The sequence below is a fragment of the Pyrgilauda ruficollis genome, unplaced genomic scaffold (assembly GCF_017590135.1).
Source record: "Pyrgilauda ruficollis isolate IOZ18807 unplaced genomic scaffold, ASM1759013v1 scaffold26, whole genome shotgun sequence".
NCBI lineage: Eukaryota > Metazoa > Chordata > Aves > Passeriformes > Passeridae > Pyrgilauda > Pyrgilauda ruficollis.
In genome coordinates this window covers 1,733,457-1,748,996 of record NW_024523933.1, presented here as the reverse complement: position 1 = coordinate 1,748,996, position 15,540 = coordinate 1,733,457, and the positions used below count along the sequence as shown (strand labels likewise).

At 40.2% G+C, this 15,540-nt stretch overlaps 1 protein-coding gene across 4 annotated transcripts in view; it reads left to right on the top strand.

Annotated features, from left to right (window-relative positions):
• The window catches only part of KLF12 (Kruppel like factor 12), a 228,749-nt gene that overhangs the window by 88,355 nt on the left and 124,854 nt on the right, over positions 1 to 15,540 (top strand). The gene's annotated exons all lie outside the window — the stretch shown is intronic.

Genomic DNA, 15,540 nt, shown 5'->3' with positions numbered 1-15,540 from the left:
TTTAATTGAGTTCTTTTCTTCTCACCTTTGCCTTCTTAAGAGCAAGTACCCTCAGAAATTAGTCCAATACAATGTAGTTTGTGGGAATGTAAAAATTGAACTGTTTTGTGAGCCGCAATTATGAAAAGACAGATCCATTCATTTTTAATACCTTCTGGATGCTTTGCATTATGTCTTTTTATGTAACAGAGAAGTTTCTATAGTGTTCAGAAGACAAAGGTTCCATTACCATATACCTTCGTTCAGTATAAAATAAATTCTGTGCATGACACATATACATATTGCTGGGTCCTTTATGAGGAGTACTTCCTTTAGCAAAGCATGAGTTGTTTCTGGAAGACCTACTTGGTGTCTTAGGAACTGGAAGGAAATGAATAATTTATATATTTTTTTAATTTCCTTAGAGTTTTTAAATAAAATTTTATGGACTTCTGTATAAGCAGAAAATGATGTCACTTTTTCCCCCAGTGACTGAGCCATTGGACAAAGAACTCTTTTGATTTGGAATTTTATGCACTTTAGTACTAATTAAGTAGTGTCTGGTCAAGAGTCTCTGGCACCTTTATGATTCTTCATTAGGGAGCAATCGATAAATACAAAATGAATTCTCCAGTTCACTAACAGAGGAGCTGGCCATTAGGATGGCAATTTTCCAGCAAACAGCTTTAACTCTAAACAGAGCTGGTTGAAACAGATGTTTGGCATGTACTTTGGAGACTGCTTTGAGTATGTAGATGTTGGTATGCATAACAGGGACAAGTGTTTGAAGGATGTGATTACCAAAACCAGCCCGTGGAGCTATTTGGGAAGATGAATATCATAACTGGGAAGCATGGAGTGGGAACTGAAGTGTGATCCAAGTAGTAGGAGTTTGAAATTGTCATGTCTGTCTGTGTTGTTACAGTGCCCAAAGTCCCTAGAGTTGCACCTCCATCACAGCATATGTGTGAGTTCTACTTGAAACTTTGGGAAGTAAAATGGCATTTTGAGTCTTCGGAGCTTAATGGCCAAACCTTCATCACTTAGGAGCTGAACACCAGACAAACTCTTCCAAAACTCAGAGGAAGACATTTGGGTTTTTTGCTGTTCTGGCTTGGTGTCAGCTGTTGGCTCTAGATTTGCTCTACGTCTGCAAGGGCAAAAGTGAGACATGGGTTAGGGGTTATGTAAAAAAGGTTTCATCTGTGGTTGGAGAATCATGAAGGAAATACTAGTTGTGGAGGAGTGAAACCAACAGCGTCTGGAACACCTTGACCAGGATAGTGAGCATTGCTCTATCAGACCAGAGAACACTGGGTTCAACACGGAGTTGTCATGCTATACTCATGAGGCTTTAGGGTGCTATTGTCTCAGAAATTCTACAGGACCACTTTGAGTTGTCTCCTTAAGTCTGAGCACATATTTCAAATAAACATCTTCTTAATTTAAAAGATGCTTTTCTGCAGGACACATGAATATAGAAAATGTCATACAGAAAATGTGTTTTCTCTGTAGTTGTGCCTTGGATAACTCTACCTTGTGATTGATGGCCTCCAAGGTGGGCTTCACACACAGGACCTTGCTGGGGGAGTTTGGGTGTTGTCTGGCCATTTATGAGTGCAGGACTGTGTTGCACACTCAGCTGGTCCTCCCCTTGACCTATTTACTAAAGAAGTAGAAAATACCTAGCTTAGAATTAAAAGTGAAAAATGATCATTCCAATACCTGGACAACATGGAAGTAAAAAAAACTCAGATAGAAGGAACATTCCCACCTACAGCACCAAAATGAAAGTACAATTGAAAAAAAAAAGTTTTTATAGAAGCAGCACCAGCTTTTAACCTTGAGTTACTTTTTCACTTACTTTTTGTGACATACAGTTGCGGTGAAAAATGCACCATGTGGCCATGTGCATTTCATTCATAAGAAATTCATCTTCCCTGTACTTCTCTGGGCAACTTGGTCTTCAGGTTGTCTCTTGACTATGTATGGTGGTAGTAGAAGTCATGCATGATGTAGATGAGAACCAAGACAGAGAAGATACTAGCAGTTCTTCCTGTATTTGGATACCAAGCTAGGCAATCAATCCATTGTATTCCCTTAGTTTTTGTTTTAATTTGGAGACTTCAGTGTTTCGCAGAAGAGGTTAAGTATAATGTAAGGTTCTTCTCTACCGTTTGTGCACGAGCTCCAAGCTCTTTAAACTTCTGTATTACGTGTTTTGTTTTGTTTCATTATTTCCTCTGTGTCTTTTGCTGTATTTGGGTGCTCCGTCCAAACCTGGTCTGATACCACTGAAAAGTTTAAGTAGTTTTCTTAAAAAGTAGTCTCAGCCTTTACAATGCACAAGTGTTACTTATCTAGAGCAAGTGAAGGCGAGTTTAAAATGCAACACTGCAGAAGGAATAAACAAAGAAAGTGTAGTCCAGCTGAGATTTTAGGGTAGCCCTGGGAGAATGAAACTGTGTGAGGTACTCCCAGCTGCAAAGCAGCCCAGTCTCAGCTGAATCTGAAAGGACATTGAAGCTGACATTTCAGCTATGCCCCATGTACTAGATCCTTGGAGCCTGTGACTGTAGAAGAGGTGAGCAAGACAGGGCTCTGGAGCTGCAGCCTGTGTTGGTGTAGTGAAGACAAACCTTTACCAACCCAAATTTAAGACATTGAGTGTGAAGTTAGATCATTGTGGGAGAATAGGATTTAGGCAGTCTGTAAGGAAGACATGCCTTATGAGATAGAGGTAACTAGTCAGATTTGGAACAAAGAGGTATTTACAAGGGAAATTGATTTTCTCTTTGCTTTGGAAAAAGTTAAAAAAGTTCTGCATTGTTTTATTGTCACAAATTTAGAGTAGTTTAATGCTTTTTAGAAGGCCATCAGCATTAGCAAGAACACATGCTTATTTTTCCAGTGAGCTACTGTCCTTAATTTTGCACAGGAGATTTAATGCAGTCAATTGTTTGATGCTTCAGGAAGACACAGTGCTGCTTTAATGACTTTATCACAAATGAAAAGAAGACACTACATGAAAGATACCGCATCGCCCTTTAACAAGGCTTCATTATTATCTCCCCTACTGTGGAACAGGAGCTAGCATTGCTAATAAATTGAGAGAATTACTTTAGAAATATGAATTTGCTTATCATTTAATATCCTCCAGTGACCTACAACTTTAGATCTTTTGGGCTGCAGTAAAATCTTTCTCAGTTACCAGCTTCCAAAAAGGCTATGAAGAAGGTTGTCCCTCCCCATGAGGTTGAAGGTAGGGTACTTCAGCAGGAAAAAAAAATCTTCAGTCTTTATTTGTGTCAAAAACTATTCTGGAAATATTTCACTATTGTGAAAATGCATGGAAGCTGGATTAATGTATTAGTAATAAAGACTGGGTGGAGAATTTATTAGGTGGTGGCTACTGTTAAGAAGTCAGGGTGAATAGTGTTGACTGGCTTCAGTGTGGAGTTTGAAAATCCTGCTAGTCATTGCAGAATGTGGCCCAGTTTCTAAAAACTGGTAAATGTGTGCAACTTAGTGTTCAGTTGCACTTTTTTAAGTATTTGCTGAGTTGTGCCGTAAGCTGTTGTTAAAAGAAGATATGAATGTGGGACTTAGATCCCACAATCAATCTTCAAATACAGAGAATGATGACTGCTCATTATCATCAGTCTTTTTGTTTCCAGATCTGCAGTCTCATCTGTTCCTTTGCCTACATTTTGTTCTCTCAAATCATCACTGGAGGATTATATGTCTTACTCTGAAGTGTCCTCCTAATTCTTCTTTATCTGTCTACATTCTAATCACTTATCATTACTGAATTATGAAAAGAAATTATTAAAATGACAAAACCCTTTAATAAGCCAATATTGTTCTGTGTCTTTCATAGCCAGCCAAATTTATCTTCCTGTCTCTGAAGAATGCCATCCATCCTTATGTTGTTATATACATAAATATGTTTTACCTCAGCCTGGATAATACTGACATAAATCTCTTATTTTTAAAGATTTCCAAAAATACCTATTCGCATTCAGTTGAGAATGGTCTCAGTAACAAAGCTTACTCCATGACTATATGGGGAACTGTTTCGCAGTGATTCATTCAGCTTGGGTACATTCTTTGTATTAGCAGAAGAAAGAGCACTTCTGATATTTGCTGTTGTCGTTTGTGAGTTTCTGCTTTATTCAATTACTTATTTGTTTTCTGAATAACTTAATGTTTAGTATGATTGATTTGGGGAAACAAGATGTGTATGGACAGTGCACGTGTATTGATCTCTTCTGCAAAGAAAGCCCTTCTTGCTTTCTGTTGGTTCTTTTCACCTTGCAATTGCCATCACTTCAGGGAGTTATGAAGTGTTAGAATCACAGCTGGTACAATTCATTGGTTGCTTTGCAGTGTCATAAATGTGGAATAGTCTTCAGAAAGAGGTCAAGATCTGACTCCAGATCCAGTAAGGATTTAACCTCCAGGGCACAATGCAAAGCCCTGTGAGATATACCTAGGAGATACATTTCCTGAGCACAGCCGAAGGCTATGCTTGCAGCCCAGAAGGGTGCAAGTCACATCCCAGAAGGGTTATGTCAGTTGGATTAATTAAGTCAAATCAAGCATCACAAGCTGGTGAGTACTGTTTCACGTTGAGTGGAAGCTTGTATGAAGAAAAAAGGTAGCCAACTCTTACATCTTTGCTGTTATCCTAGCATTCTTGCTCAATCCATTGCCAGTGACTCAATGACATTGGGGAGTGTAGGGTCAGCTGATCACTGGTCCAAGAAGAACCTACCCAGAGGGAGAAAGGGAATGGTTGTCTATGTCTTGCAAGTCATACTTGCATGTGAAATCATGGATATCCTCTGTTATATGGAGATGGGGAGAGTGGGAAAAAGATCATGGGTGCTGCTTTTGATTACAGCTGGTGACCTGTATCTTGAACTACATCCTGAGACATCTTTGCTGATTCTGGGACCCCAGCTGCCCACTTCTGGCATGTTTCTGCAGTGCTGCATTACCAAACACTGAATCTTTTCAGTGTTTCATGTTTCTTATTCCTTCTGAAGTCAGCTCATGTGTAGGGAGCCAAGGGGTTTTGTCATGGATGTAGGTGTGGTTTCCTTTTTCTTTTTTTTTTTTTTTTCCCAGGAATCAGACTCAGAAATGTAATAGAAAGGTAACAGATTTAAGACTAACAGGAAATGATAGCTTAACCAGCTCAGCATGCTTGCCAGGCAGGTTTTCGCCAAGTTTGCAGACTAAAAGTGTGGGTGGGGTTGTAAGATGTATGATGCTGTCTGAAATTCACACTAAGTGAAGTATCCCAGATCCTCTGAGACTTAATTTACTGACCGCTGTCTGCCATTGCTTTCCTTTCCTAGGCAGCTGAGTTGACTGTTACAGAGCACAGCAGGGAATGTGCTCCTTATTCTGTCTGGTATTGTTTGTTCTTGTATGGTAGGAACAGGGGGATTTTCACTTGTGGGTGAAAACTTCATTGTGTGAGGCATTGTTCTGATAAAGGGTGGTCCCAGGGTATCTAGGTTTACTTAATCAGAAGCTTAGACAGTCTTTTAATGGTGTTCTTCAGATATTAGTGGCTGTGCTTATTAGGAATTCAGCAGCAAGTGTAAAGGAGTGAAGCAGAGGAAGATCTCTGCTCCAAACAACGTGTGTTTAGCCGACAGTGCCATGCCCAATAGATTTCCTATGTCTACAGTAATAGAAAGGCAGCAATAAGATGGTTTCAATTACAAGAAATTTAGATTTTTATGAAGAACTATTTGGTAGAGGAGAAGGATAATACTTTGTTTGCCAAGACTGGAGAAAGTTTCATAGAGAATGTGAGATGTTACCCAGAAACTAACATAGCTTAATATTGTTACAGTTACATAGCAAAAACACAGTTACAGAATATATCATGTTAGATACATAAGTTGATATTTTTTATGTGCTTATATGGATTAGAAAAGTAATGTTGCCTTTGAGAGAAGAAAAGTTGACCCTTTGATTGGAGCGTATTGCTGAAGTTCATTGCAATATTATAGTTTGGTTGCCTTCTTTCCCAGTCAACTATTTTGTGAGCTCACCTTCCAGCCAGTCTGCCTTTTTGATCACTGATGACCTCTCAGCTTGCACTGCTACCAGAGCTTATGATGGGAGTCTCCTGGAAGATTTATTCAGCTGAGAAACTGGGCACAAAGAAAAACAAGCATGACGTATCCAAGCTGTATATCTGTGGTTACTGTGAATTCCTAAATCTACGTTTTGGATTGAAAATAGATTCCTTTTTCAAGATGTGAAAGGTCAGCATTTCCATTACTGCACTGAAGAAGTCACTGAAAATGGTTTAAAAAAAACCACAAGAATGACTTTAACCATCCAAATATCTGCAATTAATGTGACTCCCCCTGATATCCAAAGTTCCCATGACACTTGTGTGTGCTCCATTTCTTTCTTTTTGGGGAATCCAATATTGACAGTTTAGCTGTAATTGTGATTGAGCTTGCAATCCTAATTGAGGAACCAGTGAGGTACAGATTTTTCCTTTTATGCATTGTGCCAGAAGGGTATTAACACTGTAGTCATGGGAGCTGGTATACAGTACTGTATTCTAAAATCCTGTTGCATCTCTGCCTTGAAAGTCATCACAGGTCTGTGTTATTTCATGTCACAGTGCAGTGGAATTCTAAGATACAACAATGAGCATTTTAGACTTCATGTGTGAAACTATTATTGGCATATGAAAAGTAGTTACTCTTCTTGTCTGGTAACTTGCCTGGTTGGGCATCTGAAGTTTGTTTCAGGCTGCAATGGAAGGGCAATTCAATAGGTTACAAGTGTACTTAACCCCTCTGTTCGTATTAAGAAACTGATGAAGGTGAGTTAGATAATCCCGCTTTTCTTAAAAGAAATGGAATTGCCTCTTGTTTAGCTCTGTCTATGATTATATGTTGTGCTGTCCTGCTGATGCATGCCAACTTTGGGTGTCCAGAGCCTTGATTAAAAATGTTTTCCATTGAAATGTCTCTGTGAAATTGTTAATTGTTAATTGTTACTCACAAAATCTTTAAGCTACTTAGCGAGGAGAAAAGTTAGTCACTAGGTTTCATTTTGTTCTACTCACAGATGAGTTTAGTGGAATTTTTTTGTTTGTTTTAATGCTCATTAGAGTAGTCAGTTTATTATGACAGTCTATATTTTGCTCACCAGGGCATGTTGGTATATTCAAAGTAGAATTGAGATGGAAGTGACTGGGCTCTTGTCCATTCCCTTTGTTTTGACTTCAGTAAAGTGAAATCTTCTCTCTTCCTGGTTCTCAGTTTGGTAATTGTGATACTCTATTTCTTCAAGGGCTCTTGAAGTGAGAAGTGTTGTGTAAGTGTGCATTGTTAGTGTATTGTATAGTGGCTAGCCTACGAAAAATAAGCATAAGCCAACATAGCTCAGTAATTTTCAATATCACGAACACTTCAGCATCATGAGACAATTATGTTATGAAAGTACCAAAATTATTTTAATCCTTGCTGTTCATTATGAGAAAGGATTACTTTTACTTTTCTCTTGTTCATTGATGTTCTGTTAGCTTTTCTTTTCTGTTGGAGGTTGTCTTATAAGTACTCTTTTTGATGTATATTTTACTCTTGTTCTGTATCCTGCTGGGGAAGTACTGAAAGAGCTGTATGTATTTTTTAGCATCATTGGCTTTTTTCCTTATTTGTCCCTGTGGAGATGAGTCCTTACATAAATTACTGTAAGGTTTCTGTTTTCTTTAATTTTTTAATTTGTTTTGGGTTTTCTTGTTTCATTTTTAAATTCTCTTCACAATCTCCTCACTCTCCTCTCCCAAACCCCACCCTGTTTCACATTGTGAGGATGAGTATTTAACAAACTGTTATTTAGGGGGGCATCTGTTTTCAGATGTCCTTTTACAGATGTTGTTATTGCTTGCTTTCATTGCTTAAACATACCAGGAAACTATAGGAACCACAGGCAGAAAAAAACAGCAGCAACCAAAGGTGGTGTTTGTCCTCCCCTGCTGGCACAGGCCACTGCTCATGCTTCCCATTGCCCAAGGATGGAGACCAAGCAGACAAGTGTGGTAAGACCCAGCTCATTGGGGTAGGCAGGGAACAAGGAAGAGGAGGAGAGGTGCTGAGGATGCAGTGGAGGGAGGACAGGTGATCTTCCCAGGCAAAGCTTGTTCATGGAAAGGACTGTGTTAGATTAGCCTGCTCAGCCCTGTCTCCTCCAAATTGCCTCCATTCCCCTGGTGCCTGGAGGGAACACCAGCCACGCAGATGTCACATGCACCCTGCCTCCTTTGTCTCTGTTGATGTTTGCAGCTTGTTTCCTACTTTCATGATATACACTAGAGATTGATACTGATTCTGAGACGCTGACTTTGATCTTCCTCTGTGATGCTCTGTGTGGAGCTTATGCCATTGCAGTGAGGGAGTTACTGGAAATTCTGTAGCAGTCATATCAGTTTGTCCTTGGAAGACAGCAGCATCACCCTCTCCTGTCTGTGTTACAGATAGTTGATTATGTTTTCAGTATTGTAGTTGCCCTTCCATGACATTTTCTGCTTTCTTTGATAGCTTTTTTGCCAATTTCTAGGACCTTTCACACATGGTAGATGAAGGTGCTGCAAGCTGTGCCCTGTTTCAGCCATGAACCCACATTTTTCCTGTTCATCCTTGTATTGTTGATGTAGTGGTAGAAGTTCTTGTTGCCTTTGATATTCTCTACAAGTCTGAACTTGTAGAGTTCCCAAAACCACCCATGTGTTCCTGTGTGATATTTGTGTGTTCATCCTTTTCTTGCTCCTCCTGCTATACTGCTGTACTGGAGCTCCTTCATGTGTTTCATGTCTCCCAAACTGGTGTCCTAATTCTTCTTGCTTTTCTGAGTGGTTATATATACTAGTGTTGTACTTTGATCTCCTTAGAGACCTTCCAGTACTCCTGTGCTGTTTGACCCTTTAGAGATCTCCCCCATGAGATCCCACTTAGTTCCCTGACAACTTCTACTCTCCTCTAGTTGGGAGTGTAGATTGACCGGGACTGGGTGTTTGTTAGTACCTTTCTTTCTCCACTCTCCTCTGGAACTCCATTGCATAGAGGTCATCACACCCACTGATTACCACAGCCCCGCTTGTTCTTTTTTCCACACATACAGTGGTCATTTTGGTTTTGTCCATATGGGATGTTACAAGAATGCAGGAGTGATCACAGTGAACCTAATGAGAGGTTCTTTTTACACATACAATGGCAGCTGTTGTCATGTACCTCCAGAAAGCACAGGCAAAAACCAAGCATATAGCAACAGTACCCTGGTACACCAGCCTGTACCTGTCAGTGTGCAGCTGGGGACCACATGAGCAGAAGATGATGTTTAGTATTGCAAGTTTTCACTGCTCTTTGAGCTCCATGGAGATTCTCCTGATAACCAGAGGCTATGGTGTGGGTTTTGACCTGTAAACCGTGTGTTCCACCTGCCTACTGCCATCCTTAGACTGCAGTAGGAGCTGAAGATGTAGTGATATAAGCAGTGGTGGCAGTGAGTGCATTTCCTGTGACACTCCCGGTTTTCCCTTTACTTACAGTAGAACAGAATTGTGGATTTCTGGAGAGTCCATTTGATGAGGTGTCTGGGGAGGGTAGAAGCTATGCTTTTGAAAACAAAAGACTTCAGTTTTTCTTCCTTCAGCTGCTGGGTATTGTGGAACAATGCTCTGTGATAACTTCATGGTCCTATAACTTATGTTTAATAGAGTACTTAGGGCTTTTATACTAATATGTTGTTCTGTTGTTGAGTAAAAAGCAATAAGAAGTAGTAATGTTATTGACAGCTGTCAACAAAAAAACTACTGGTGGAAGTAGTACTGGTCTGGTCCATGATTTATATGGCAGAACAGCAGTTTGGAAGCTCCTGTCCACTGTTAACTCCTCTGAGGTTGTGGCAGTGCAGAGATGTGCTCTAAGCTTTTTTGAACAGTTCAAGGGATAGGGACTCCACCACTTCCCTGGGGATCCTGTCCCAATGCTTAACCAGTTTCAGTGAACACTTTTTTCCTAATGTGCAGCCTGATAAAGTAAATCCAGATCACACATACAGAGTATGAAATATCTGGTCTGCATGCTGTGGGCTTGTTTTTGGAAGATACTGAATATTAAGCATTCAGTAGAGAAGGTAAGTATCTGCTTGGCTTTTAGGAACTGGAGGAGATCTGTTACTTACTCGTGGCACTGACTCAGGGCCAGGGTGTACCATGCAGGAGCCTTACATCTATAAAAGCTTCTACCATAATCTCTAGAAGTCTTTAACAGTCTTTAAAATAATTGGAAGAAATAAATTGGATTAAATGTCCTTGCATTTTCAGGCAGGGTAATGAGCATGTTAGGTAATACATTACTGACATGATGCTTGTTCTTAGTTTTGTTTAAACCCTGCTGTTAAGCTAATATGCAGTACATTTACAACAAGGAAAGTTTTTGTGAAGTAGTGAACTTTAAATATTCTTTATGGACTAATTTTATTCGTATCAAATGCTGGGATGAAGTGTGTATGAGAGGGTTTATTGTTGATTATGTACTCTGATTTTTTAATGTGTTCCTTGCCTTCACTCAAAGGATCTCTAAAGCCATATAATCTCTAAAAAGATAAATGTTTTTGTTGTTATCCGTCAGTTAGTGGTGAGTACAAATTATATCAGCAAATGTAGTTGGAGTGCATCCTCTGTTAAGCTATCTTTCTGTTTTAAAATTTCATAATAACATTAGATGAATTTGCCTTACTCATTTTAAAGTAAGGGAAAATATCTTTTACCCTCTAAAACATGGATGATGTAGGTCAGTTACCAAGCCTTGACCATGTCTCTGGTGTGTTTAGGAGTTGCTCTTTACATTGAGTGTGTTCCTGAACTGCAGCTCCTCTGTATAATGTCTTTGCCAGAGAACACAATGACTGTGCACACCCATGGATGCCAGATGCAATTCAAATAAAAGCCCATGTGAAGGAGTATGGTATAGGCAGTAATGGCATGAAAGGGTGAAGAGGAATCAGTGAAGCTCTCAGTTCTCAGGAACTGAAAGTAGGCACAGGGATAGAAATTCGTGGTGGGAATATGTTGCCATGCCAACCAAGTAATTTCTCTAACAGGAGGAAACTGGTAATGAATAACTGCTGAGTGGGAACTTTAAGAGAAAAACATGCTCTGTGGAAAACCAAAAGGTTACATTTTTGATAATCGACCTTCACCATTCCCCCTGTGAAATTCTGCACTGGCAATCTGTCTGTCGGAGCTTCCTGCTGTCCTGTACCAGACCCTGCTGTGCCCATCTGCTAATATGGGAAGTGTCTGCCTGCGGTGTGGTGATGGGTACCAGTCCTGAGCCCGTGCTGCATGCTGACCCGAGCCCTTTGTGAATCGTTTCTCAAGCAGCTGTGAAAGCCAGATGTGGGTTTCACCAGTCTGTCTCCCTTAGTAGCTGTTTTGAGTGTTCCCTTAAATCATTGACTAGCAAGCATATTTACTTTTTGTCTTCCCTATTTCTTCTGACACAATGTGAAAACTCTGCAGAGAACCGGCATCTTTAAAAAATACTTATTTCTAAACACTGATACTCCTTGTGTTCTGGAACTTGGACATGTGTTGTTCATGTTTTGTCTGTAGCTCTTTATAGCCTTCTGATTTTATAAAAGGAGGAACAAAAAAAGGCATTGAAACTTTATCTAAAATGTTGATTTTTCATTTTGTTTGTCTTGAGTTATTGCAGGAGAATTTAGTAGTGCAAGGCACTTGCATTGCTTTGCCTCCAGTGCCCTTAAAGCAGTGTTCAGCTTGCGCTGTGATCTGTGTTTAGATGAGTACTCCCTCTATGATGGAGTACTTCGTGCACTTAGGATGGTATGAGCCACCTCTGGGATCAGGACAAGCCAGATAAGTTCGTAGGGGGTATCTCTGGATGAATTTGCCCCTGCTGAGATCTGAGCTGCTGCAGCTAGGCTTCTGCTGGTCCCTGGGATGGCCAGGTATCATGGAATCATAGCACAGTTTGGGTTGGAATGGACCTTAAAGAACATTTCGTTCCAGCCCTCTGACACGGGCAGGGATACCTTCCATTAGATCAGGTTCCTCAAAGCCTTGTGCAACTTGGCCCAGAGCAAATAGCTGTGCTGTCCACCTTGTGTGGATGGCTTGTGCTTCTGTGCTGCCTTCTCTCAGTTCCCGTCTTCTGTTGCGTACACACAAATCTCTGCTTTCTGTGCCTTTTTTGTTTTAATTATGACCTGTGCTTTTTTGGGCAGGGTGCAAGGACTGCTTACCAGCCTTAACAAGATTTAATACTCCTTGTAGTAGTAGCCTTACTATTAGTTGTAGTGAAGGCTAGGTCAGACATTTGAGGAAGTTGTCCTGTCCTTTGTTCTTCCCACCTCTTTCCTTCCCCAACTCCTCAGCTGCCGTTCCTGAACCGATGCTAGTAACTGCGGGATTGCTTAGTGAGCCAGTTCAGCCTGACAATCTGACATAAAAGTAGCTTGGAGGGAGGGTGTGAAAAACCCAACCGAATTTTAACTTTCTTAGCAAATAGACTTAGACTTTTGGCAAATGCCGAAGTAGTCTCAAAGCAGAAGGAATGTGCAGTGAAGGGGAAGAGTGACAGCACATGCTTGGCTATGTGCTACCCTAATTCATGGCTCATGCTCTTAGTCATGCCATGTGGATGAAATGCTGCTAGGGCTTTGCTTTTGCAATTTGCAGGTGCTAAGTCACTGAACAAGGAAGGCATTTTGACTCCAGCAAAAGACAGCTGAGTGACACGACATGAAAGAATAGAGCTGCCTGACAGCACAGTCTGTGCTTGTTAGGGTGATACGGAGATTTCCCTACCACTCTGTTTTTTCTGATGGAATCTTCTGCTGGTTTTTTTGTTTTGTTTTTGAATTTGTTTTTCGTAGCATGAGAGATTGCACGTGTAAAAGAACAGCAGTTCTCAGACACCATGGAGAGCTGTGTCTGAGGCTCATCCTTCATAGCACCTCTGTGTAACCTGTGCTAGTGCTGTTGCTGGTAATGGAGTATATCAACATTTGCAGCCACACAAGGATCAACGCCTTTATGAGGGTGATGTATCTGTATGCTAGAAGTCTTGGGAGCATGTCATTAAAAAAAAAAATTAAAATGCAGTGGCATAGACCTCTTAAGATTTATTGCATCATTATCTCATATGAAACAGTAAGATTGTCCTGGCATAACTGAACAAAAACAATAATGTGAGAGTACCATTATTTATTTTGTCGACGTGCTGATTATCGCTAGACATTTCCAAAAGCAAAGGCATCCTAAACAGTGAGGTCTTTTGTTTTACGTAGTTTCAAATACACTCATTTCAAGGAGGGAAGCCGGATCTACATCACGTTTTCTTCTTCAGTGTGTTCAATAGAAGGGATGTGTTCATCTCTGAGTATCTGAGACTCTGTAAGTGGGTATGGTTTCTCCTCCTGGCTTCTGTTTGTTTCTATAAAACCTGACAGATAAGCCCCTGAGCAGTTGACTTGGAGGTTTACACTGAAGAAATATAAAGACTGATCCATTTCCTTATTGACCTGGAAGAAGAACGAGCTCCATACGAAATATACCCTCTCTTCTCAGTGTAATGAATCAGCAATTACAGCTGTCCATAGAACCTGGAGACTGCACAGCTCAAGATCCAGCCCATGACATGCTGTTCCATCTACAGTCATAGGTTTAGTTTTTGGGGATCATTATTAAGGAATAATAATAAAGTGCTAATGTAATTCAGGAACCGTCTGGACACTGCTTGAGCAGGGAGGTTGGACCAGATGACCCACTGGGATCATTCCAACCTGACCCATTATGTGATTCTGTAATCTTAATATGTATCCCAAGAAAGGAACTTGAAATTAATAAATTCCCCATTTTTGTGAGATGAACTTCATAACCTGTAAGTGGTGCACCAAACATGAAATTTCAATGTTTCAGCATGGATAGAGCCTGTTGCTAGTGGAATGTCTTAAAAATGAAAGTCACTGGCAAATAACAGAAGGTACTTGTTCAGAATGGCATTTAACATTCAGTGATCAGCACGAATAATACTGTTATTCATTGGACATCATTACTGTAACAGCATTAAGGTTTTGAAGCAGTTGCAACACCAGAGTTTTCAGTATGTGCCTAAGACTGTTCTCATTATGTATTTCTTGTTCTCAGTATTTTGTTTATCTATAGCACTTTGTGTATTTCTAAAGAAGTTTCTTAAAATTCACTTATCAGTTTGCTCTAGGCAAAAAGTGGCTAAATTGAAGCTTTCAAAATAGCCCTCTTTGTATGAGATACAGATAATTGTCTTCATTTTGGTTGAGCTTCAGTTAAAGGCTTGGTCTGATTTTAAATTCAGAATGCATCTCTTCCCAAGTAAATCATCTACTTTACCCACCACTTCAAGTCTGACCTTGAGTAAGTCAAAGAACTTCTCATCATTCTCATAAAGCTTGGGGAAGGAAAGAAAAAAGAAGGTTGGACTCTGCTAGGCCAAGGGAAGCACTCTTGTCACAAATGCCCAGAACATATTAATCTGGTCAGATGTTTGGTGGAGAACCTTATCTGAGTTCAGTTGTCAGGGAAGAATGTATGGAGGAGAGTTTATCTGGGCTAACCAGCCTCTAAGTCAGAAAGGAATTAATAGATGAAAAACAGCTGCTTCCATTGTGCCCTGATAAGAACAAGAAGTCTGTGCCTTTTACAAAACCCAGGTATTGGTTTTGTTGTTGTTTGGGGAGTGAGGTGAATGGTGCTCTAGATGATGTCCAAATGGACTTTGTGTCCCTAACAGGAAAAAACAGCTTTTCATCCAGTATGTCTGATTTCCTCTTTACTATGTTACACTAACCCCTGTGTCATGTTTCCTCAGTCTAAAATCACGGCTAAAATATGGTCATCAACCTGTGTGTTTCACTACTCTTCTTAAATCTAAATGCAATTGTTTTTTTAAATACTTGACAACCTGTTCTTTATACTGGTATCCATATGGCATCTGACTGAGTACAGGGCATGACATCATGTGGTAATATCCACAAAGGAGCTTAGCTGACACTTGAACTTTGTTACATGGACATGTGGTGAAACATACTGTGCATTAAAGCAATTTATGGTTGCAGTCTGGTTGTGTGGAGTGAAGTGGTAGCAGTAGCAAGCTGATTTATTTAGAATCCTCATAAGCACCACGGTGAGTCAAGCCAAAGGTCCATTTGACTACACACTGCAGCAGGATCCCCAATAGGTGAGGAAAACAGGGAGGATGGAAAAGGTTCATGTTGTGTGATCCTTCCTTGGACATAACTTTGATCAGTCAGCATTTTTAAGGTGGTTTTAAGCCCATTGCTATACTTGAGTCATTGTATTTAACAGCAGCTGATTCCCAGTAAAACTGTTTAATCCATCTTTTAACTCATTTATCTTTCTGCGTTGTGGGACACTGGTGGCAATGTCGTGGCAAATGTAGGCTACTTCTTTTCAGTTATTTTGCAGCTGTTGTCTGCCAATTGCATTAG